The sequence below is a fragment of the Zalophus californianus genome, chromosome 7 (genome assembly GCF_009762305.2).
Source record: "Zalophus californianus isolate mZalCal1 chromosome 7, mZalCal1.pri.v2, whole genome shotgun sequence".
Classification (NCBI taxonomy): domain Eukaryota; kingdom Metazoa; phylum Chordata; class Mammalia; order Carnivora; family Otariidae; genus Zalophus; species Zalophus californianus.
In genome coordinates, this window is record NC_045601.1 from 117,654,853 (window position 1) to 117,681,812 (window position 26,960).

At 36.5% G+C, this 26,960-nt stretch overlaps 1 long non-coding RNA gene and 1 pseudogene across 1 annotated transcript in view; both read right to left on the minus strand.

The window, feature by feature from the left end:
- Positions 1 to 26,960, minus strand: part of LOC118357222 — a 35,190-nt gene that overhangs the window by 3,199 nt on the left and 5,031 nt on the right. The window lies entirely within an intron of this gene.
- LOC113927970 lies at positions 12,920 to 13,540 on the minus strand (annotated as a pseudogene).

A 26,960-nucleotide genomic window follows, 5' to 3' on the forward strand; every position in this document is an offset into this window, starting at 1 on the left:
CTTCCAAGGAAAAACAAAAGCTAAAGGAATTTGCAAACACGAAACCAGCCCTACAAGAAATATTGAAAGGGGTCCTCCAAGCAAAGAGAGAACCTAAAGGCAACATAGACCAGAAATAACACAGACAATATACAGTAAGAGTCACCTTACAGGCAATATAATGGCACTACATTCATACCTTTCAATAGTTACCCTGAATGTAAATGGGCTAAATGCCCTAATCAAAAGACACAGGGTATCAGATTGGATCAAAAAGCAAGACCCATCGATATGCTGTCTGCAAGAGACTCATTTTAGACCGAAAGACACCCCCAGATTGAAAATGAGGGGTGGAAAACCATTTATCATGCTAATGGACACCAAAAGAAAGCTGGTGTGGCAATCCTTATATCAGACAAATTAGATTTTAAACCAAAGACTATAATAAGAGATGAGGAAGGACACTATATCCTACTTAAAGGGTCTATCCAACAAGAAGATCTAACAATTGTAAATATCTATGCCCCTAATATGGGAGCAGCCAATTATATAAGGCAATTAATAACAAAAGCAAAGAAACACATCGACAACAATACAATAATTGTGGGGGGCTTAACACCCCCCTGACTGAAATGGACAGATCATCTAAGCAAAAGATCAAAAAGGAAATAAAGACTTTAAATGACACACTAGACCAAATGGACTTCACAGATATATTCAGAACATTCCATCCCAAAGCAACAGAATACACATTCTTCTCTAGTGCCCAAGGAACATTCTCCAGAAGAGACCACATCCTAGGTCTCAACCAAGACCAAAAGATTGGGATCATTCCCGGCATATTTTCAGACCACGATGCTTTGAAACTACACTCAATCACTAAAGGAAAGTCGGAAAGAACTCAAATATATGGAGGCTAAAGAGCATCCTACTAAAGAATGAATGGGGGGCGCCTGGGTGGCTCAGTCATTTGGCGTCTGCCTTTAGCTCAGGTCATGATCCCAGGGTCCTGGGATCGAGCCCCTCATCGGGCTCCCTGCTCAGTGGAAAGCCTGCTTCTCCCTGTGCCTCTCCCTCTCTATCTGCTTGTGTTCCCTCTCTTGCTGTGTGTCTCTCCCTCTGTCAAATAAATAAATAAAATCTTTAAAAAAAAAAAGAATGAATGGGTCAACCAGGAAATTAAAGAAGAATTTAAAAAATTCATGGAAACAAATGGAAATGAAAACACAACTGTTCAAAATCTTTGGGATGCAGCAAAGGCAGTCCTAAGAGGAAAGTATATAGCAATACAAGCCTTTCTCAAGAAACAAGAAAGGTCTCAAATACACAACCTAACCCTACACCTAAAGGAGCTGGAGAATGAACAGCAAATAAAGCCTAAATCCAGCAGGAGAAGAGAAATCATAAAGATCAGAGCAGAAATCAATGAAATAGACACCAAAAGAACAGTAGAACAGATCAATGAAACTAGGAGCTGGTTCTTTGAAAGAATTAACAAGATTGATAAATCCTTGGCCAGACTTATCAAAAAGAAAAGAGAAATGACCCAAATCAACAAAATCATGAATGAAAGAGGAGAGATCACAACCAACACCAAAGAAATACAAACAATTCTAAGAACATTTTATGAGCAACTCTATGCCAGCAAATTAGATAACCTGGAAGACATGGATGCATTCCTAGAGATGTATCAACTACCAAAACTGAACCAGGAAGAAATAGGAAACCTGAACAGACCTATAACCACTAAGGAAATTGAGGCAGTCATCAAAAATCTCCCAACACACAAAAGCCCAGGGCCAGATGGCTTCCCAGGAGAATTCTACCAAACATTTCAAGAAGAATTAATACCTATTCTTCTGAAACTCTTCCAAAAAAATAGAATGGAAGGAAAACTTCCAAACTCATTTTATGAGGCCAGCATTACCTTGATCCCCAAACCAGACAAAGACCCTATCAAAAAGGGGAATTACAGACAATATCCTTGATGAACATGGATGCAAAAATTCTCACCAAAATACTAGCCAATAGGATCCAACAGTACATTCAAAAGATTATTCCCCACGACCAAGTGGGATTTATCTCTGGGCTGCAAGGTTGGTTCATCTGCAAATCAATCAACAGGATACAATACATTAATCAAAGAAAGAACAAGAACCGTATGATCCTCTCAATAGATGCAGAAAAAGCATTTGACAAAGTACAGCATCCTTTCTTGATCAAAACTCTTCAGAGTATAGGGATAGAGGGTACACACCTCAATATCATAAAAGCCATCTATGAAAAACCCACAGCAAATATCATTCTTAATGGGGAAAAACTGAGAGCTTTCCCCCTAAGGTCAGGAATGCTGCAGGGATGTCCACTCTCACCACTGCTATTCAACATAGTATTAGAAGTCCTAGCCACAGCAATCAGACAACAAAAAGAAATCAAAGTCATCCAAATTGGCAAAGAAGAAGTCAAACTCTCACTCTTTGCAGATATGATACTTTATGTGGAAAATCCAAAAGACTCCACCCCAAAACTGCTAGAACTCATACAGGAATTCAGTAAAGTGGCAGGATATAAAATCAATGCACAGAAATCAGTGGCATTCCTATACACCAACAACAAGACAGAAGAGAAATTAAGGAGCCGATCCCATTTACAATTGTACCCAAAACCATAAGATATCTAGGAATAAATCTAACCAAAGAGGCAAAGGATCTGTACTCAGAAAACTATAAAATACTCCTGAAAGAAATTGAGGAAGACACAAAGAAATGGAAAAATGTTCCATGCTCATGGATTGGAAGAACTATTATTGTGAAGATGTCAATGCTATCTAGAGCAAGCTACACATTTCAAAGCAATCCTTATCAAAATACCATCCACTTTTTTCAAAGAAATGGAACAAATAATCCTTAAATTTGTATGGAACCAGGAAAGACCCTTAATAGGCAGAGGAATGTTGAAAAAGTAAGGCAAAACTGGTGGCATCACAATTCTGGACTTCAAACTCTATTACAATGCTGTAATCATCAAGACAGGATGGTACTGGCACAAAAACAGACACATGGATCATTGGAACAGAATAGAGAGCCCAGAAATGGACCCTCAACTTTACGTTCAACTAATCTTTGACAAAGCACGAAAGAATGTCCAGTGGAAAAAAGATAGTCTCTCCAAAAATGGTTTGGGAAAATTGGACAGCCACATGCAGAAGAATGGAACTGGACCTTTTTTTTCCTTACACCACACACAAAAATAGACTCCAAATGGTTGAAGACCTAAACGTGAGACAGGAGTCCATCAACATCCTAAAGGAGAACACAGGCAGCAAATTCTTCGACCTCAACCGCAGCAACTTCTTCCTGGAAACATCGCCAGAGGGAAGGGAAGCAAGGGCAAAAATGAACTATCGGGATTTCATCAAGATAAAAAGCTTTTGCACAGCAAAAGAAACAGTCAACAAAACCAAAAGGCAACCGACAGAATGGGAGAAAATATTTGCAAATGACATATCAGATAAAGGGCTAGTATCCAAAATTTATAAAGAACTTATCAAACTCAACACCTAAAGAACAAATAATCCAATCAAGAAATGGGCAGAAGACATGAGCAGACATTTTTCCAAAGAAGACATCCAAACGGCCAACAGACATATGAAAAAGTGCTTGGCATCAGGGAAATCCAAATCAAAACCTCAATGAGATACCACCTCACACCAGTCAGAATGGCTAAAATTAACAAGTCAGGAAATGACAGATGTTGGCGGGGATGTGGAGAAAGGGGAACCCTTCTACACTGTTGGTGGGAATGCCCGCTGGTGCAACCACTCTGGGAAACAGTATGGAGGTTCCTCAAACAGTTGAAAATAGAGCTACCATACGATCCAGCAATTGCACTACTGGGTATTTACCCCAAAGATACAAATATAGGGACCCGAAGGGGTACAAGCACCCCAATGTTTATCGCAGCAATGTCCACAATAGCCAAACTGTGGAAAGAGCCAAGATGTCCATCGACAGATGAATGGATAAAGAAGATATGGTATATATACAGAGTGGAATATTATGCAGCCATTGGAAGGAATGAGATTTTGCCATTTGTAACGACATGGATGGAACTGGAGGGTGTTATGCTGAGTGATATAAATCAATCTGAGAAATACATGTATCATATGACCTCACTAATATGAGGAATTCTTAATCTCAGGAAATAAACTGAGGGTTGCTGGAGTGGTGGGGGGTGGGAGGGATTGGGTGGCTGGGTGATAGACATTGGGGAGGGTATGTGCTATGGTGAGCACTGTGAATTGTGTAAGACTGTTGAATCACAGATCTGTACCTCTGAAACAAATAATGCAATATATGTTAAGAAAAAAGAAAAAGAAGAAGATAGTAGGAGGGGAAGAATGAAGGGGGGGAAATCGGAGGGGAGAGGAACCATGAGAGATGATGGACTCTGAATAACAAACTGAGGGTTCTAGAGGGGAGGGGGTTAGGGGGATGGGTTAGCCTGGTGATTGGTATTAAAGAGGGCACGTTCTGCGTGGAGCACCTGGTATAATGCACAATGAATCGTGGAACACTACATTAAAAACTAATGATGTAATGTATGGTGATTAACATAACAATAAAAAATTAAAAAAAAAAGAATTACGGTCTGGTGTACGTGTCTTCTCCGGCATCCAGGAACTGCATCAGGAACAAAGACAGGAACAAAGACAATAGGCGACAGTATGTCGCCTATATCTGGGAACCAGGGGTCATGGTGAGTCAGTGTTCTGGAAAATGTAAATGACATTCCACGCAGTCATTTCTTAGATATTATCTATTGCACTGGAAGACTCCAAAGATATCATTAACTCCTTGACCTTTGTAATAAGGACACATTATCTGAACCATAAGGCATGTGTAAGGTGAGAGTGCAGGTAAGAAGGGTTTTGTTTTTTCTTTTCCTATGGGGTCCCTTCTGTTTCCCTATCCCAGAAGAATAAACGCAGTCCCCAGTGAGAACACATAAAAAAGAGGAGGAAACAGCAGGATTCAAAGAGTAATTTTTTACTAAAAAAATAAAAGTTATATATACACCATGGCCAATGTGAAACAAAGTAGGGTGAGATTTTTCCAACGTACCATAATTGGTATTTTCTACTCCTATATCTTAAAATAAATATGAGTTATATTGGCACACCAAGCATTCTTTCCTAATTTTCCCCTGAGAACCCCAAAATTCTTTTGAGAAACTGATGAGGGAGCAGAAGTTTGGCTGAGGACAAAGCAGAAGCTTTGAGATTTTTCATCATTTTTTAAAATACAAATTTCTAACATATATTGATATTATTTATTATTGTTGAATGATTAATATGTGTGAAATTATCTTTGGTAACTACAAGGATTTTCTTTTCCTTCTGCTTTTTTCAGGCAACCTATGCCATTGCTTATGGCAAATGCTGCCAGTGATATCATATAAATCTATTCTCTGAAGTCAATTCTCTGTTCCATATCCCATACACAAGGGCATTCCACTGTCTTTTTTATTTATTTTTTTAAAATTTTAATTCCAGTATAGTCAATATACAGTGTTATGTTAGTTTCGGGTGTACAATATTCCACTGTCTTCTTGATTTTGTACATCAAAACTACAATCTCTGCATCTAGATTTATTTGTGAAAATCACATTCATTCCTGAAATATTGTGTTGTTGGATATCTAGAATCATGTAATATATACTGTTATGAACAGAATTTCTGCCAGTTTAAGAGAAAGAAATGGTTAATGATGGGTTTTGGAATACAGGTGAGGTTTGGTGGGGTGAGGTCTGGAGCCAATGACCAAGAAAGAACTCTTGAGACATCTTTGGTGCAAAATGGTGGTTTTATTAAAATACAGGGACAGGACAGGTGGGCAGAAAGGGCTGCTGCCCTGGGGTTGTAAGGGGTGGCTGACTATATACTTGGGGGTTGGGGGAGTTAAGGAAAAGGGAGGTTTTCAAAAGGATTTTCATATGTTAAAGACTCACAGGATACCAAGGCCTTGCCATTGTCCAATTAAGGTTGTTTTTCCCTTTAGCAAGGCATTAACATTAAGATAGTTGGGAGATTCCTGGAAGAATGTTACTCATGTCCCACCCAGGAGTGTGGTGGGATGTTGCAGTGTGTCATCTTGTGCTTTGTCTTCAGCTAGCCTTCTGCTCCCTCATCAGTTAACTGTGCAATAATTTTTTTGAGGGGGGTGTGAATGTCTTGGCTGATTTATGAAGTTAATCATTAATTCATTTACTCTAAGAGAGCTAAACAGGTGAACCAAGGATGCATAGTTATAAAATTGAAATCTTTTGTATTAATAATAAAGTTAGGGAGGAACCAAAGATAAGAGAAATATAATTTGCCCATAAATTAATCCTAGGGCTTTTTTGGTGGACCATGGTGTCAGATTATAAAGTTATAAAAATGGCATTTATATGTATTCTCAGACAACTGCTTACAAAAATGTGTTAGTAGTTTGTCATAGTTAAACATCAATGGAAGAAATATGCTGAAGATGCTATTAGCAAAAGAAAAGAAGGAATTGTTTCAGGCATGGTCATGTTCCAGAGGGATAAGGGCAGGGGGGCTTACTAGGTAGATTACCTCATCTTCCTTTGGGAGATTGAGGGTCCTTGTGACAAATCACCTCATTGGTACTGACTGGAAAATTCCAGATGGATTGGGTTAAAATTCCACTCCTGGCAAGTTGAAACTGCAATTAAGTCTTGGTTTGCTCTCCTGGGGGCAAGTGACTCCATGTTGGGCCTGGCCTTCTGGTTAACACCAGTATCCTCTGAAATTAATAATTAAAACCCAAACTAATAGTGAGTGTTTTCATAGTGCCCAATTTACATTATACTAAATTTCCTGTATAACATTTTATTAGATCTTTACAATACCTTGTAAATTTTATATCATTCCCATTTTATAGATGAGAAAAGCAAGACTTAAAATGTATAAACTGTAATATGGTAAATCTAGACTTCAAACTCTTAACTAGTTCAGTTCTAGCGTTCACTATCTGCTACAGAGAAAGTGTTTAAAACACAGAGTATGAAGCTATCCTGACACTAGTAATTCTAAATGTTAGGATGCAGTGCAGACAAATATTTTTTTGGCCATTACCATGCAAATCCCCTTATATTGCAGTCCTCTTTATTGAGGGTACTTCTCTTATAACCATCTATGCACTCCTCCCTCCCATACTCAAGCATTCATTGGGAACTATTAAAAACAAAACAAAAAACACCAGAAGTTACCTCTTATTAAGTAATGATGAAGCTACATTTATAATTTTGGAAAGCCCACAAAGGATAAAATCAAGCCATTTGTTTTGGAGATTTAAAAATGGTATCTAAGACACTAGTAGCCTGGCTGGAATTGGAATTTCTTCTTTTTCTCCTTATACTTCTTCTTCTTTTCTTCTTCTTTACAAGAAATGCCTTTGTGAGCTCACAGACACAAAAGAGATGTCTAAAATGTTCAGCAGCCTATATTTCAGACCATGACCTTTAAAATCCCACAATTTGGATATAGAGATGAAATTTAAGTGGTTATCAATAGACCTGAAATCATAAGATTTTTCTAAAGATTACAAGTTGAAATGAAAAACTGGATACTCCAGTATACTGAGCTTTACAGGATTTTTCAAGTCAGAAAAAATGAGGGTTCTGACCAGATTATCTACAATGAATTTATAAATTTACATGCTAGAATGACAGGTAGAACTCACAATTCTCTAATTTATCTATGAACAAGTCAGAAAAAAATATTAAATAGACTAGTTAATATAGCAGATATAAGTGATGTAAAAGTTGGGGTTTGGGAGCAAACAGTCAAGAAAGAATTTTTGCAATGTCTGGTGCAAAAAGGGTGGTTTTATTATAGCACGGAGAGAGGACCCATGGGCAGAAAGAGCTGCACTGGGGTTGTGAAGAGTGGCTGATTATACACTTTCAAGTTGGGAGGGGATTAGGGATAGCATAAGCCTCTAAGGAATTAGGAAGCAAAGTTTCCAGCATCTTGAGGGTCATTTACTACTGTCTAATAAAACCTTAGTCATGAGACTCTTTGGATGTATATCAGTGGGCCACATGTTTAAAGAATGATTGCTAGCATATATCTTGGGGGAGTAGAGATAAAGGAAGTTTCTTAAGGGACTTTTTACAGGATCCTGGAGGTCAGGCTAATGTCAAGTTAAAGATTTTTTCCCTTTAGCAAAGTATTAACATCGAAGCAGTTGGGGTCCCAGAGGAAGGTCACCTTGCCTGTCCCAAGTACTTGTCAATGGGCTGGCTGTAAGTTATAAAAAAAGTTTAATTTTTTCTATATTTCTTTTGCCTTTGTTTTCTACATCATAAGGCAATCTGGGCTGGCTTCTCTATATTTATAAGATGGCTATAAATTTTATTTGGTGTAATTACAGAGTAATGAACTTCAATTTCTTCATAAGCTAGCACTTATTCTTGCAATTCCATTTCAAAGATCACTCTTGCCTAATATATTATTTGAAGTCAGAGTATTTAGGAGATAAAAAAATGAAATAACACATTCAAGATAGAACCAAAGGACTCTACCATATCTTTACTCCAAGGCCAATTATACTTTAATTACCCTTTTGATTTTTAGTAACATCCAAAAGTTTTATGAGGCACCTCAGTATCTTTATACTCCTGAAGATAGCGATATTGATAAAGAACATTCAGTTAATTGTGGGTGAAACTCATAATGAGAAGAACAGAGTTCAAATATTTCCTGTTTTTTCCCATTGTGGTCAGTGTGATAAGAGGGTCCTTGAACAATGCACTCCCTTCCACCTCATCCTGTCTTGAAGGTTTAGCCTGAGCTACTAGATAAGGAATAGGAGATTTGGTGATGTCTGCCTGAGGCCTGTGGTTCTTAATCCTGGGTGCAGAGTATAATCACTTGAGAATATTTTTTAAATTACCGATTCATAACCCTCCCTTCTATTCTTCTCCCCCACTCCCAAGAAATTTCCATTTGATTAGTCTGAGGTGTGACCTTGGTAATGGTACTTTTTTATAAAGCTCTTCAGGTAAAGCTAGCAGGAAGTTGGACTTGAGCACTGCTGATCAAGAAGTAGGGTTAATATTTCAATCCAGTTGAGTAGTCAAATGAACTTCGATGCCAGTCTTTATTGTGCTGTGCCACTTACAATATATATTTCTAAGCAAGGACAATGAGAATTGGTACATGGCTTGTTGGCTGACCAAAAATTTTTAAATTTTTGTAATTTTACTAAGCAGAATTTGGGATTAATTTTATACTTTTGATGGTCGTGATATAAAAGAAGTCTGTAGTTCTTTCCCCAACCCCATTGCCTTTGCCTGCTTTTTCACTCCACCCAAGGCTGTTAAGAGATGCTATGAATTATATTAATTCAAGAACAATAGGAGATAATTGGGATTTCCTGTATTAGGATTATTCATGGTCTTTCTATAAGGTTGGGGAAGAGAGGAGAAAATAAAATAAAGCATCTTTCCATAAAGCTGGACAGGTGAGAAAGTTTGAAGAAAGTAAGACTCCAGTTGTCACTGCCTAAAGAAGATTGAGGCAAATAGCATAGATAAGTTCTGCTTTAGGCTTTGGGTGAACGTTCTTGGAAAATAACACTGGTGAGGACATTCCTTCCAGGCAAGTTTTCTCTCCCCATCAATAGGTTCCTTGAGGGAAAAGAGGGAAAATTCTCTTTCTCTTTCAGGTATTTTCAAAAGACTTAAAACATTTTCCATACTTCTGATTGCCAATTTACATGGGGTAAAGCACATGATTGTGCTGTCCAAAATTACCCTGTGCTTAGGCCCAAGGCATCTATAACCAGGATAAAATGAGGTACAAGGCAGAAATACCCAATAGTCCTATAAGAATTTGGTGCCCCCAGTTTCTCCTTCTCAATTCCTTCCCATTATTGCCTTATGCTTTTGGGCAGACAGGTAGAACAAGGGAAATTGGCATTTGTGGGAGGCAGAATCTCACATGGAAATTACCAGTTCTCTATAATAGAATAAATGTCTATGATTTATCAATTAAACTTTGAGCCAGGATAATGCCATGATGAGCAGTATTTTGGAAACAGCAGCCAGATTCTTGTATCAGAGGAGATGGAGACTAATCTTGAGGGTCAAGGCAGGCTATTCTGCATCTTCAAATATGTAATGTATTCAACCAGAAAGAAAGTGATATATTAAGTGAAAAGCTGCTACATTTAAAGAAAAACTACTGGGTGAATTCTGGACATAGGCATGTATTTCTGGGACCATGGTGGTGAGTAACTGTAATCCACAGAGATTATGACAGGGTCCCAGTGAATTAGCTCTCTACTACTGTATAACAAATTACCCCAAAACTTAGTAGCTTAAAACAACAAATGCATATTATTTCTCAGGTCAGAAAGTGGGGAGCAGTTTAGCTGGGTAGTTTGGCTTATAGTCTGTCATAAGCTTGCAGTTAAGGTTTTGGCTAAAGCTGCAGTCATCTGAAGGCTTGACTGGGGCTGGTGGATCTACTTGCAAGAAAGTTCATTCACATGGCTGTTGACTACAGACCTCAGTTCCTCATCATGTGCACCTTTCCACTGAACTACCTAGTATTCAAGACATGCAGCTAAGCAACCAATGAAAGAAAGGGATCAGAGCTGCAATGTCTTCCATAGCCTGTTCTTGGAAGTGGTATACCATCACTTCCACTGTTTCAGTTGATCATAGCGAGGTCCAGACCAATTCTGATAAAGTGTGGGAGAAGACTGTACAAGAGTGGGTTGAGGGACATTAGGAGCCATTGTGGAGGCTGATTATCACATCTTCCTAGAAAGCAAAACATTTTCATTATTTGCTACCCCAGTACTGACAGTGGTTTTGCATTTTTTTAATCAACCTTATTCTCCCTGTTTCTAATTCTGTTTCTCACATGAAATAGAGGGATCATCATATTTTCCAGAGAAAATTATATCTTACTGCTACAGGAATATAGTAATAAAATATGATTTCCTTATTTTGAAAACATGATATTCCTAGGGGAGAATTTTAGGGCTTTTGTCCCATATTTGTGAAGCAGAATTTTCAAAAATATGAGACTGAAGAAATCGTGGATATGAGAAAGCATGCTTACAATGAAAGGGTGAAAAATAATTTTTTTCTCTCTTCCAACCCATATATTAATGTTATAAAGTGAACTAGGATGTGTCTTCCTTATAATTCAGTAGTCTTAAAAGTCTAATAGGATTGTCTGGGGTTTCTGCCCTCATCCTAAAAATTGTTGAAGTACCTCCTTTTTTTTTTATGATTGACTGTAATTTACAGACATACGTCTTTATAAGCCCAGATCTTAAGTATAAACTTTGGTAAATGTTGACAAATGTACATATCCAAATAACCCATACCTCAATCAAGATTTAGAATATCAATTTTCCCCAGGCAACCATGGTCTAATTTCTATCATTAAGGTTTTTAGTTTGGCCTTTTCATGAACTTCTTATAATTGTAATAACACACTATTGTATTTAATTTCTCTCAATACAGTGTTGTTGAGACCATGTTATGGTATAAACTATTTTATATGTCAATAGTTTATTCCTTTTATATTTTTGAATTGAATTCCATTATATGAACAGCCACAATTTTTCCACCCATTTTCCTGCTGATGGGCATTTCGGATGTTTCTATGTTTTGGCTATTATGAATAAAGTTGCTAAAGACATGCACTTTAAAGTCTATTGTGGACACATTTCATTTCTTTTATAATTTTATTTTCATTCCTTGTCTTTTATTGTCAAAAAATTTTGCACCATCTATGGTCACATAGTTTTGTGGTTACTTGTGCATTGTTTGTTTTAATTTTGTTTTTGTTTTATTCTGCTAATGTAGTGAATTAAACTGTATTTGTTCATTATGTATTATGGCTTTGATTTATTATTAGCTTTGACTTACTACTATTGTAATTAGATTTTTTTCATCTGTGCAATCCATTCTGTGGGTTGTGTTTTCTTTCTCTTGATAGTGTCCTTTCATGTACAAAAATTAAAATAGTCTAATTTATGTAATTGTTCTTTTGTTGCCTGGCTGTTGATGTCATATTGAATAAACCATTGACAAATCCAAAGTCATGAAGATTTTATCTTCTTTTTTTTTCCAATAGTTTTATAGTTTTAGCTCTCAAATTTAGGATTTTGGTACATTTTGAATTAATTTTTGTATATGGTGTAAGGTAGGGGTCTGAATTCATTCTTTAGCATATGGATGTCAAATTTTCACACCGTGTAACAATTCTTTTCACATTGAATGATCTTGGCAACCTTACTGAAAATTATTTTACCATATATGTGAGAGGTTACTTCTGGAGTCTCTGTTCTGTGTCATTACTCTACATGTCTATCCTTATGCCAGTACCACTCTGTTTTGATTACTGTGGCTTTGTGGCAAGATTTTAGATTATGAAGTGTGAGTCCACCATTTTTGTGGGGTTTTTTTATATTAAAAAATTGTATTTATTTAGAAGCATTCAGAATGTCAACAAAGCAGCTGTAACTTTTTTTTCAAATTACAGACTGGTATTCAGTTAACAGAACAACAATTATTTCATATAAGTTGCATCAGAGACAACTGAAATATATACAATGAATATATAATGAATTTGTGCTGTGCACCAGCAAGAACCTGCTTTAAATGTCCATGCCAATTTCCAACCCCCATACTGTACCAGGCAAGATTAGTGGCTACTAAAAATATCACCAAGACAAAGGTATCTAAAGACACATTTGGTAGTATGTTAACTATACAAAAAAAGACACTGTACAATTTAAAAACATATCTTACAAAGTCTTACATTTCAATTTTTTTCTTTAAAAGGAATGAGTATTTACAGGGGTATTAATACTTTATATATTAAAAAAACTGTGCTAGAACTAACTTATTCATCATCATCTTCTGCTTCATCTGCATCTTCTTCATCTTCCTCTGCCTGCTCTTCATCTTCCTTGTCTTCCTCTTCCTTCTTTTTCTTGCTTTATACAGCCTTGATGACTCCTTTTTTTTTTGCTGCATCAGGCTTTCTTTTAGCTCACTACGCAGCAATATCCTTTTTGTATTTTTCTTTCAGCTTAGCAGCCTTCTTTTCGTAAGGCTGCTTGTTATCTGCAGTAGTGTTATTCCACATTTCTCCCAGTTTCTTTGCAACATCACCAATGGATAGGTCAGGATGTTCTCCTTTGATTTTTGGTTGATACTTAGAACAAAACAAAAAAAGGCTGAAGAAGGCCTCTTGGGTGCATTGGGATCCTAGAACTTTTTTGGTTTCTCCTTTAGGGAAGATATAAGTTTTCATTTCTCTTGTTTGCCTTTGCCATGTCTTCAAATTTTCCTTCCTCTTTAGCAGACAGGATCTTCCACCTTTCTGAGCACTTCTTAGAAAACTCTGAGAAGTTGAATGAAGCATCTAGGTGCTCCTTCTTGTGCCCCTCTTGGCAAATTTGCACAAAGAATGCATATGATGACATTTTCCTCTTTGCTTCTTAGGACCTCCTCTGCACATGCTTAATTATCTTCTCAGTGAGGCACAGAACTGTCCAGTGCTGTCTAGCTCTCACTTGCCCTGGAACTGTCTCTATGGAGTTCATTGTACTGCCATGGTTGTGAGAGCTAGAGTCAGACACAGCCTCTTTGTTCTTTTTCAGATTGTTTTAGCTATTTGGTATTTCCTAAAATCACATAAACCTTAGGATGGCAATGATTTTTTTCTTTTTCTTTTTTTAAGATTTTATTTCCTTATTTGAGAGAGAGCCAGAGAGAGAGAGAGAGAGAGAGTGAGGGGGAGGGGCAGAGGAAGAGGGAGAAGCAGACACCCTGCTGAGCAGGAAGCTTGAATATTCCAAGATGTGGGACTCAGATCCCAGGACTCTGGGATCATGACCTGAGCAAAAGGCAGACACTTAACCAACTGAGCCACCCAGGTGCCCCATTTTTTTCTTTTCATACTTTAAAAATACTATTCCTCTCACATCTGGCTTATACTATTTTAAGTGAGAAATCTGCTGTCATTTTTATATTTGTTCACTTTATATAATGTTGCTTTTTTCCTCTGGCTGCTTTTAAGATTTTTTGTCACTGGTTTTGAGAAATTTGATTATGATGTGCTTTGGTTTAGTTTTCTTTATTTTTAGTATTAGTAGAGATACAAATATTTGGATTTGTTTTGCATCAAATTTGTAAAAATCTGGGTCATTATTTCTTCAAATCAGATATTTTGGCCCATTTGAATTATCTCACAGCTCATTGATGCACTCTTTATTTTTTTCCCAACTTATATTCTCAGTATCTCATTTTGGATTGCCTCTGTCTTCAAATTCACTAATCTTTTCTTCTGCAACATCTCTCCTGCAGCTAATCCCATCTAGTGTAGTTTTCATGTCAAACATTTTAGTTTTCCTATCCAGAATTTTGATTTGAGCCTTTTAACATATATCTTCTATGTATCTACTTAACATAGTCAGTCTTTCATCTAGCTTCTTGAACATATGAAATATAATTATACTAATTTTTAATGTCTTTATCTACTAATTCTATCATCTATGTCATTTCTGGTTACTTGTCTATTGATTGAATTTTCTCCTACTTGTAGTTCATATTTTCTTGTTTCTTTGTATTGCTGGTAACTTTCAATTGGATGCCAAATATTGTGAATTTCCCTTATTAGGTGGTAGATATTTTTGCATTCCATAAATAGTTTTGAGATTTGTTCTAAGACACAGTTCCTTGGTATGATTTGATCCTTTTGGGCATTGTTTTTAGGATTGTTAGGCAGAATCTAAAACTATGTTTAGTGTAGAGCTAAATTCTCCACACCACTAAAGTAAAACTGTTCTCAGTACTCTACCTGATGTCTCATGAGTTGTGAGGTTTTCCTTTTTGACTGTTGGAAACTAGAACTATTCTGGACCCTGTGTGGCTAGCATTGATTGTTCCCTCTAATCTTCTCGGATGGTTCCTTCTCCAACCTTGGGCAGTTTTATATATATATACTGTTCAATGATCAGCTGAAGACTTAAGGGGAACCGTCTGCACATCTCCGGGATGTTCTTTCCCTCTGTGTATGCAGTTATTTCTTCTCTGGCACTTTGCAAACCCTAGTCTCTTTTGGTTCCCCAGATTGATTCACAAATCAGAAAGAAAGGTAGGTTCTTCTGGGGTTCTAGAAACTTTCTCTAGGCAGTCAGCTGGGGCAATTATAGGGTTTACCTTATTTATTTTCTATCTCTCAGCTCATTGTCCTTCAATGTCTGATGCCCAATGTCTCAAAAATTATTGTTTCATGTATTTTATACAATTTGTTGTTGTTGTTTCAAGCCCCTATTACTCTATCTTGGTCCAAAGCAGAAGTCTTATGCTTAGGTTTTGTTTGAGATTTCACTGAATCCATAGATCAATTTTGTAATGATTTACATCTCTTTAATAATAGATATTTTAAACATCAACTTAGAATATTGACGTTTTGAGCCTTTTTCTTAGTATTTATTCAAGTACAAGTGAAATAATTGTATATTTAAGAACTACAAAAAATTCACAGTTAAATTATTGGCATTAATGAGTTTACCAAGATTATTAGATATAAGAATACTATTTCTAAGTATTTTATTATTTTGATGATAATGTGACTTGTATATCTTTTTTAAATTGTATGTTCTGTATGTTTTGGTTCTAAAGAAATGCCTTAGCTCTTAAATATTATTCTTATATCTAATAACCTTGGTAAATTCATGAATTCCAACAATTTAACTGTGGAATATTTTTGCAGTGGCTAAATATACAATTATTTCACTTTCACATGAGCTTTATTCCCTTTATTCCAATATTCACTGAAACTTCCCAACTCTAAAATATATCCTTTGATCAGAATTTATGATTGAAATACTAAGATATGCTACATTCCCGTTTTCCAAAAGTTGGGAGATGGAATCAGAACTAAGGCTTACCAATTGGTTAGACCCAGATATCTCAGTCATGTGACTGACTTCTCTTTTAGATCATGGCTAAGCCACGTGGGCTTGAGACCAAGATTCTGGAAGTTGAAAGGAAGGAAAAAGTGTGTGCACGTACAGAGTATGGATTAAAAACAATCAACAAGGAAAGCAAATAGCAAAGCAAAGTGTTTAAGATTATGATCTACCACACTAGGCCAACTTACACTCTCATTTAATAAACTCTTATATAAATAATTGCCACTTAGGAGCCCTCTAGTTAATCAATAAACAACTATGCAGTTAGATAGAGGTTTCTTTTCTGACAACCCCTTCCATTCTCTTTCTGTTCACCTTTCTTCCTCTCTCTGGTTTCCAGACATTGTCTCAGATGCATTCTTAGTCCTTTTAACTCTGGTCTGCATGATATCTCATCCCCACATTTATGTTCTCCTTAATGCCTAGGCATTGATATTTCTCTGCAATCATCCCTTACTGCCAGGGGAAAAAAACTGCTCCAGATTCAAACACATTTCACCACTTTAGCAGCTCACAAACTAGACATACCATCAATTATTGCCTGGATCACTTTAACAATAGTTTCCTTGTTCTTTTCCTCCTCCTACTGACTAATCTTAATACAACAACAGTAATAACTGTTGCATGTTTTACTAGAGACATAAGTTGGAACATGGCATTTTTCTACTCAATGATCAATAGCATCTCCCTATTTCACTCAACTTAAAGTCAAAGTTATGTTAATGGATGTCATATGATCTGTTCATTTTCTGACCTCTTCTCCAATTACTGTACTCCTGGCTCCTTCACACTAGTCACATCAGCCTCTTTCCATTCCTTAAAAACACCAGGCATGTTCCTGTCTTATGGACTGTTGTTGTAGTTGTTTCCTCTGACTGGAAACTTCTTCATCCAGAAATCCACTTAGATAACTCCCTTACCTCCTCCAGTTCCATTCAAGTATTATCTTCTCACAAAGGCCTGTCCAGGCTGACCCGCTCAAATAGAACCCCACTCCTTCCTGCAGCTGCCAGTAGTCCCCATCTACTGCTAATGTTTTCTTTTCCTTTAACAGTTACCACTTTTTAATGTGCTATATTCCTGAGTGGTATGCTAATTTCATTAATGGTCCAAATTCTTCATATTTCTCCATATGCATCCAGGAAAAACTTCCTCTCAAAATGATAAAATTAAAGAGATGGAGAAGAGTTTAGCTATTGCCAGGAGTTAGGAACTGGGGAAAGAATGAGTATGGCTATATAGTATGGCCACAAACGGATAACATGAGGGAAATCTTTTGTAGTGATGCAACAGCTCTGTGTTGTGATTGAGCTGGTGGCTATATGAATTCATGCATGTGATAAAATTGCATGGAACTACACACACACAAATACAAGTGCATGTGAAACTGGTGATACCTGAATAAGAGGTGTGAGTTGTATCCCTGATAATTCCCTGGTTTTTACATTGCACTATAATATATTCAAACACCGATGGTGGGAATATAAAATGGTACAACCAGTTAGAATTCAATTTGTCAGTGTCTTATAAATTTAAACTTATTTCTCTAGTATGAGTTGATAATTTCAGTCATGATATTTACTTAAGCAAAATGTAAACAAATATCCACAAAAGAGTTGTACAACAATGTTAAAGCAGAATTATTCATAAAGGCCAAACACTAGAAATAACAAAAACATCTATCGATAAGTAAATGGATAAACATTTGTCATATATTCACATAATGAAATAATAGCAATAAAAGAAACAAAGTTCTGATAGACTCAACAACATTAAACAGTTATAGTGAATGAAATCAAAACAATATTTGCTTCAGAGTAGAGGAATGGACTGGAAAGGGGCATAAGAAAGCTTCCTGGGATGATCAAAATTCTATTCCTTTTTTGGGTGGTAGAAACAGAGTTGTATATTTTTGTCAAAACTCAAAAATATAAGAATGTTATTCTAGATGTAAACTAAATCAATAAAATTACAATATCTAACTTGGTATATGTTTTACTGAAATCTTCCTACATCTTCAACTAAGTAACATCTGTCCAATTTATAAGTACAGGGTAAATTTTAATAAAACCCATCATAATGATACCGGTTTTATAAATTTTATATTCTTTCAATAGTAGTATATATTGAAATTTTATTATTTGACACATACAAGTTTAGAACTGTGTTCATTCCTGTGAATTGAATTCTTAATATGTATTGTTTCTATTTCTTTTTCAAAATGCCTTTGCCTTAAAGATTAATTTTTTCCATTTACTTAAAGTTACAACTGCTTTACTTTGGTATATACTATAATAATTTATAACTCTTCATATAACCCTTTTCTTTAAATGATATAACCATGTGTATTCCTTTATTTTATAACTTTCTGCCTCTTCGGTCTTATGATTTAATTATTAATATTATACAGTGTAATACTCCAGGAGCTTAATTTTTTAATTCAATATAGATATATTTGTCTTTTATCTGGAGAGTTCAGTTAAATTATACTTAGTTTTTATTGTCATTTTTCTTTTTTAAGCATTTCATATTTGTTTTCTATTTTTCCTACTGAATTTTTTTCTTCACTATGTCTCTTCATAATGTTCTAGTACCATTTCTTGGCTGAGGTTCCACAAAAGAATTAGGCCCTACAGAAAAATATTTGAGTGACTATTCTGTCCATTCTCAAAGGAATATAAATAACTAGTAACATCTAAATATGTAGGAGAAAAGTTAATTCATTACATAAAATGGATGTTTTAAGTCAGTAGGGCTTAATTTTCTCTTAAAATTTGGATTGAGAAGGGTTGCTCTGGTGAAAGAAAGAAAACTGACAAGAATATGCAGTATCACAGATAACAAAGATGGTTTAGATTTCAGAAGTTATGTATAGGAACATGTTCAAAGCCTTCATTGAAATCTTAGCAATAGATTAGCCTGGGAAAATATAAACTATTATAGATCAGGTTTCTCATCATCACCACTACTGACATATTGGTCTGGATAATTCTTTGTTGTGGGAGAATGGCCTGTATACTATAGATATTCAACAACTTCCATGGTCTCTACCACCAGATGTCAATAGCAATATCCCAAGTTATAAGAAGGAAAAATATCAAGAGAAATTGGCAAATGTCCCTTGGTGGGCAAAATCACCTCCATTGAGAGCAGCCATTATAGTCAACTACTTCAAGGAATTTGAATAAAAATGTAAGGTTGGATTAAAAAAACATGAATTGACATATGATTAGATTGTCATGTGTCCCATTTTCTTTAATGTAATTATTCATAGTGCTTTTTTTCTCTCTAAGTGACTTGATGATAAAAATATATGGAGACACTGCATATAATAAAAAACTTGATTTTGCTTTTTTCTTTTGATTTTGACTTTTACGCCATAAGTGCAGTTTTTTATTAATAATGGTGTGAACTAAGTACTTTTATATGAAGAAGGAAGAGTAAAGGGGAAATGGAAAAAAATTAGAGAGGGAGTGCTAAGTGATAAAGCAAATTTTTAAAGAGAAAATAATCTAAGGAAATAAGATTTTTAATCAAGAAAGGGAAAGAAAATTTATAAGTAGAACATCATTCTAACTATGAAAGGAAACAAAAATCAAAAGAAGACATGAATTTGTGATAGAAAGGCAGAATGTTTAAGGATTTTACACTGTGTAAGAAGAGAAACTGTTGTATGGATTAAAAGGCCAAAGGCATGAAGACTGAATAATTAAGGACATAAGTTTTGAAAGGTGTTATCGAAGGTTTAAAAGGGATGTAGTGGGCATAAAGGACACTGATAAATTATTTGATGAAATTTTTGAATGCCAAATTGAAGCTCAGGCCCATGAATTTGCAAAACACCAATCCTCCCCTACATTCCATAGAATGTTGGTGTAGGAGAAAAGAAAAATAATTGTTACTGGAGAAAAGTTACATAGGATGTGATTTAATTTTAAAATGTAGGTTAGAAATCAAAGTGTTTAAAGGTTTTGATGGGAAGATAGCAGTGGAGTTGGAAGACCCTAAGCTCATCTCATCCTACAAACACAGCAAGATAACTATTAAATCATCCTAAATACCCCAGGAATCAATCTGAAGACTGACAGAACAAATTTCACAAGTAAAGGGAGAGAAGAGGTCACTTTGAAGAAGGTAGAAGAGATGGTGGTTTATGGGAGAAATGGATCACAGGTGCTACAGAAGGAAGGGAGCCACCATTGCAGAGAAGGTAAAAAGAGAGTAGAGCACACAGGGAAATGGACAAGGAGAACATTTCCCCAAAGCCATTGGCTGGGAAAATAACAGGTGCTGAATTTCATGAGTTCTTGTAACCAGCAGGGCTTAAACCCTGGAGTTAAAGGTCAGTGGGCTTAGTTGGGATGGAGCCCAGAGGGCACTGTGCTGCTTGTGAATATAAGGTGGGCAAACAATCCAGGTACAGATGGCATGGGAATAGTGATTTGAAGAATGCCTGGGGCACACTGCCTTTGCTCAGGTCATGATTTCAGGGTCCTGGCATCCAGCCCTCTGTCAGGCGCCCTGCACAGCAGGGAGTCTGTTTCTCCTTCTGCCCCTCCCCCACCGGCTAGTGCTCTCTCTCTTTTTCTGTCTCTCAAATAAGTAAATAAAATATTTTTTTCAAAGGCACTAAATACATATCTATCAATAATTATTCTGAATGTAAATGGACTAAATGCTTCAAAAGCATTTGCTGTCATCAAAAGACATATGCTGTCAGAATGGATAAAAAAATAAAACCCATCTATATGCTGCCTACAAGAGAATCATTTCAGACCTAAAGACACATGCAGATTGAAAGTGAGGGATGGAAATGTATGTCATGCAAATGAATGTCAAAAGAAAGCTAGAGTAGCAATAGTTATATGGGGCAAAGTAGACTTTAACACAGACTGTAACAAGAGATGAAGAAGGGCACTACATCATAATAAAGGGGACAATCCAACAAGAAGATCTAACAATTTTTAAAAAAATTTTTATTGTTATGTTAATCACCATACATTACATCATTAGTTTTTGATGTAGTGTTCCATGATTCATTATTTGCGCATAACACTCAGTGCTCCACGCAGAATGTGCCCTCTTTAATACCCATCACCAGGCTAACCCAAACCCCCACTCCCCTCCCCTCTAGAACCCTCAGTTTGTTTTTCAGAGTCCATCGTCTCATATGGTTCGTCTCCCCCTCCGACTTACTCCCCTTCATTTTCCCCTCCTGCTATCTTCTTCTTCTTTTCTTTTCTTAACATATATTGCATTATTTGTTTCAGAAGTACAGATCTGTGATTCAACAGTCTTGCACAATTCACAGTGCTCACCATAGCAAATACCCTCCCTAATGTCTATCACCCGGCCACCCCATCCCTCCCACCACCCACCACTCCAGCAACCCTCAGTTTGTTTCCTGAGATTAAGAATTCCTCATATCAGTGAGGTCACAGGATAAATGTCTTTATCCGATTGACTTATTGCACTCAGCAAAACACCCTCCAGTTCCATCCACGTTGTTGCAAATGGCAAGATCTCATTCCTTTTGATGGCTGCATAATATTCCATTGTGTATATACACCACCTCTTTATCCATTCATCTGTCGATGGACATCTTGGCCCTTTCCACAGTTTGGCTATTGTGGACATTGCTGCTATAAACATTGGGGTGCACGTACCCCTTCGGATCCCTACATTTGTATCTTTGGGGTAAATACCCAGTAGTGCAATTGCTGGATCATATGGTAGCTTATTTTCAACTGTTTGAGGAACCTCCATACTGTTTTCCAGAGTGGTTGCACCAGCTTGCATTCCCACCAACAGTATAGGAGGGTTCCCCTTTCTCCGCATCCCCGCCAACATCTGTCATTTCCTGACTTGTTAATTTTAGCCATTCTGACTGGTGTGAGGTCGTATCTCATTGAGGTTTTAATTTGGATTTCCCTGATACCGAGTGATGTTGAGCAATTTGCATGTGTCTGTTGGCCATTTGGACGTCTTCTTTGCAAAAATGTCTGTTCATGTCTTCTGCCCATTTCTTGATTGGATTATTTGTTCTCTGGGTGTTGAGTTTGATAAGTTCTTTATATATTTTGAATATTAGCCCTTTATCTGATATGTCATTTGCAAATATCTTCTCCCATTCTGTCGGTTGTCTTTTGGTTTTGTGGACTGTTTCTTTTGCTATGCAAAAGCTTTTATCTTGATGAAATCCCAATAGTTCATTTTTGCCCTTGCTTCCCTTGCTTTTGGCGATGTTTCTAGGAAGAAGTTGCTGCGGGTGAGATCGAAGAGGTTGCTACCTGTGTTCTCCTTTAGGATTTTGATGGACTCCTATCTCACGTTTAGGTCTTTCAACCATCTGGAGTCTATTTTTGTGTGTGGTGTAAGGAAATGGTTTCATTCTTCTGCATGTGGCTGTCCAATTTCCCCAACACCATTTGTTGAAGAGACTGTCTTTTTTTCCATTGGACATTCTTTCCTGCTTTGTCAAAGATTATTTGACCATAGAGTTGAGGGTCCATTTGTGGGCTCTCTATTCTGTTCCATTGATCTATGTGTCTGTTTTTGTGCCAGTACCATACTGTCTTGATGATGACAGCTTTGTAATAGAGCTGGAAGTCCAGAATTGTGATGCCGCCAGCTATGCTTTTCCTTTTCAATATTCCTCTGGCTATTCGGGGTCTTTTCTGGCTCCATACAAATTTTAGGATGATTTGTTCCATTTCTTTGAAAAAAGTGGATGGTATTTTGATGGGGATTGCATTGAATGTGTAGATTGCTCTAGGTAGCATTGACATCTTCACAATGTTTGTTCTTCCAATCCATGAGCATGGAACGTTTTTCCATTTCTTTGGGTCTTCCTCAATTTCTTTCATGAGTATTTTATAGTTTTCTGAGTACAGATCCTTTGTCTCTTTGGTTAGATTTATTCCTAGGTATCTTATGGTTTTGGGTGCAATTGTAAATGGGATCGACTCCTGATTTGTCTCTCTTCTGTCTTGTTGTTGGTGTATAGGAATGCCACTGATTTCTGTGAATTGATTTTATATCCTGCCACTTTACTGAATTCCTGTATGAGTTCTAGCAGTTTTGGGGTGGAGTCTTTTGGGTTTTCCACATACAGTATCATATCATCTGCAAAGAGTGAGAGTTTGACTTCCTCTTTGCCGATTTGGATGCCTTTGATTTCTTTTTGTTCTCTGATTGCTGTGGCTAGGACTTCTAACACTATGTTGAATAGTAGTGGTGAGAGTGGCTATCCCTGCCGCGTTCCTGACCGTAGGGGAAAAGCTCTCAGCCTTTCCCCATTGAGAATGATATTCGCTGTAGGTTTTTCATAGATGGCTTTTATGATATTGAGGTATGTACCCTCTATCCCTATATTCTGAAGAGTTTTGATCAAGAAAGGATGCTGTACTTTGTCAAGTGCTTTTTCTGCATCTATTGAGAGGATCATATGATTCTTGTTCTTTCGTTTGTTAATGTATTGTATCACATTGATTGATTTGCAGATGTTGACCCAACCTTGCAGCCCAGGGATAATCCCACTTGGTCATGGTGAATAATCCTTTTAATGTACTGTTGGATCCTATTGGTTAGTATTTTGGTGAGGATTTTTCCATTCATGGTCATCAAGGATATTGGTCTGTAATTCTCCTTTTTGATGGGGTCTTTGTCTCGTTTTGGGATCAAGGTAATGGTAGCCTCATAAAACGAGTTTCGAAGTTTTCCTTCCATTTCTATTTTTTGGAACAGTTTCAGGAGAATAGGTATTGATTCTTCTTGAAATGTTTGGTAGAATTCCCCTGGGAAGCCATCTGGCCCTGGGCTTTTGTTTCTTGGGAGATTTTTGATGACTGCTTCAATTTTCTTAGTTGTTATAGGTCTGTTCAGGTTTTCTATTTCTTCCTGGTTCAATTTTGGTAGTTGATACATCTCTAGGAATGCACCCATTTCTTCCAGGTTATCTAATTTGCTGGCATAGAGTTGCTCATAATATGGTCTTAAAATTGTTTGTATTTCTTTGGTGTTGGTTGTTTTCTCTCCTCTTTCATTCATGATTTTGTTGATTTGGGTCATTTCTCTTTTCTTTTAGATCAGTCTGGCCAGGGGTTTATCAATCTTGTTAATTCTTTCAAAGAACCAGCTCCTAGTTTCGTTGATCTGTTCTACTGTTCTTTTGGTTACTATTTCTTTGATTTCTGCTCTGATCTTTATGATTTCTCTTCTCCTGCTGGGTTTAGGCTTTATTTGCTGTTTTTTCTCTAGCTCCTTTAGGTGTAGGGTTAGGTTGTGTATTTGAAACCTTTCTTGTTTCTTGAGAAAGGCTTGTATTGCTGTATACTTTCCTCTTAGGACTGCCTTTGCTGCATCCCAAAGATTTTGAACTGTTGTGTTTTCATTTTCATTGGTTTCCATGAATTTTTTTAATTCTTCTTTAATTTCCTGGTTGACCCATTCATTCTTTAGTAGGATACTCTTTAGCCTCCATGTATTTGAGTTCTTTCCGACTTTCCTCTTGTGATTGAGTTCTAGTTTCAAAGCATTGTGGTCTGAAAATATGCAGGGAATGATCCCAATCTTTTGGTACCGGTTGAGACCTGATTTGTGACCTAGGATGTGATCTCTTCTGGAGAATGTTCCATGGTCACTAGAAAAGAATGTGTATTCCATTGCTTTGGGATGGAATGTTTTGAATATGTTTGTGAAGTCCGTTTGGTCCAGTGTTTCATTTAAAGTCTTTATTTCCTTGTTGATCTTTTGCTTAGCTGATCTGTCCATTTCAGTGAGGGAGGTGTTAAAGTCCCCCAGTATTATTGTATTGTTGTCAATGTGTTTCTTTGCTTTTGTTATTAATTGCCTTATATAATTGGCTGCTCCCATGTTAGGGGCATAGATATTTATAATTGTTAGATCTTCTTCTTGGATAGACCCTTTAAGTAGGATATAGTGTCCTTCTTCATCTCTTATTACAGTCTTTGTTTTAAAATCTAATTTGTCTGATATAAGGATTGCCACCCCAGCTTTCTTTTGGTGTCCATTAGCATGGTAATGGAGTGTCTTTGGGTCTAAAATGAGTCTCTTGCAGACAGCATATCGGTGGGTCTTGTTTTTTAATCCAATCTGATAGCCTGTGTCTTTTGATTGGGGCATTTAGTCCATTTACATTCAGGGTACCTTTTGAAAGGTAGGAATTTAGTGCCATTATATTGCCTGTAAAGTGACTGTTACTGTATATTGTCTGTGTTCCTTTCTGATCTATGCTGCTTTTAGGCTCTCTCTTTGCTTACAGGACCCCTTTCAATATTTCTTGGAGGGCTGGTTTCGTGTTTGCAAATTCCTTTAGTTTTTCTTTGTCCTGGAAGGTTTTTATCTCTCCTATTTTCAATGACAGCCTAGCTGGATATAATATCTTGGCTGCATATTTTTCTCATTTAGTGCTCTGAATATATCATGCCAGTACTTTCTGGCCTTCCAGGTCTCTGTGGATAGGTCTGTTGCCAATCTAATATTTCTAACATTGTAGGTAACATATCTCTTCTCCCGAGCTGCTTTCAGGATTTTCTCTTTGTCTCTGAGACTCGTAAGTTTTACTACTAGATGTCGGTGTGTTGACCTATTTTTATTGATTTTGAGAGGGGTTCTCTGTGCCTCCTGGATTTTGATGCCTGTTTCCTTCCCCACATTAGGGAAGTCCTCTGCTATAATTTGCTCCAATATACCTTCTGCCCCTCTCTCTCTTTCTTCTTATTCTGGGATCCCAATTATTCTAATGTTGTTTCATCTTATCATATCACTTATCTCTCGAATTCTGCCCTCGTGATCCTGTAGTTGTTTATCTCTTTTTCTCAGCCTCTTTATTTTCCATCATTTGGTCTTCTATATTGCTGATTCTCTCTTCTGCCTCATTTATTCTAGCAGTTAATACCCCCATTTTTGTTTGTACCTCATTAATAGCCATTTTGATTTTGACTTGGTTAGATTTTAGTTCTTTTATTTCTCCAGAAAGCGTTTCTCTAATAACTTCCACGCTTTTTTCAAGCTCAGCTAGTATCTTTAAAGTCATGATTCTGAACTCTAGGTCTGACATTGTACTCATGTCCACCTTGAGTAGGTCCCTGGCAGACGGTACTACCTCTTGTTCTTTTTGTTGAGGTGATTTTCTTCGTCTTGTCATTTTGTCCAGAGGAGAATAGATGAATGAGAGAACAAAATGCTAACAGGTTAACAACGTCCCCAGCAAATATACTCTATACAAATCAGAAAAGACCTGACACCAGGGGAAAAGAAAAGGAAAGAATGAAAAAGAAAGAGAGAAAAAAATGAAAAAGATAAAAACAAACAAAACAAAAAAAAGAATATGATCAAATATGATCAGGCTAGTGCATAGATCAGTGCCACACACTAGATTTTGGGCGTATTTTGGTCTGTTAGAAGAAAGTGCCTCCTAAAATTTTAAAGGAAGAAAGACTTATATATGTACAAAATAAGGGTTGATACAATGAAGGGATGGAAGATGACTGTAAAGATGAAAATTATAAAAGATTTTATAAAAAGAATTGATAAGATAAGAAGTTGTTTGAAAAAAGAAAGAAGATTTAAAAAAAAGAAAAGACAAAAGAAAAAAGGAGAGAATGTGATCAGGCATGAGACTAGAACAAAGCCATACACTAGTGATTTAAGGTGTATTTTGATCTGTTAGAAGAAACTGTATCTCAAAATTTTAAAGAGAGAACAACTTATATATATATGCCAAAAATAAGGGTAACTACTATGAAGGGATAAAATATGACTCTAAAAACGAAAAATAAAAAATGCTTTTTTAAAAAAGGGATTGATGAGATGTTGGTTGAAAAGGGGGAAAAGATAAATTAAAAAAACAGTTAAAAAATTAACTTTTAAAAACTAATGAATCATGGTAAAAAAGCCATGAATTCTATGTGCAGTATTCCCCTAGCGCTGGAGTTC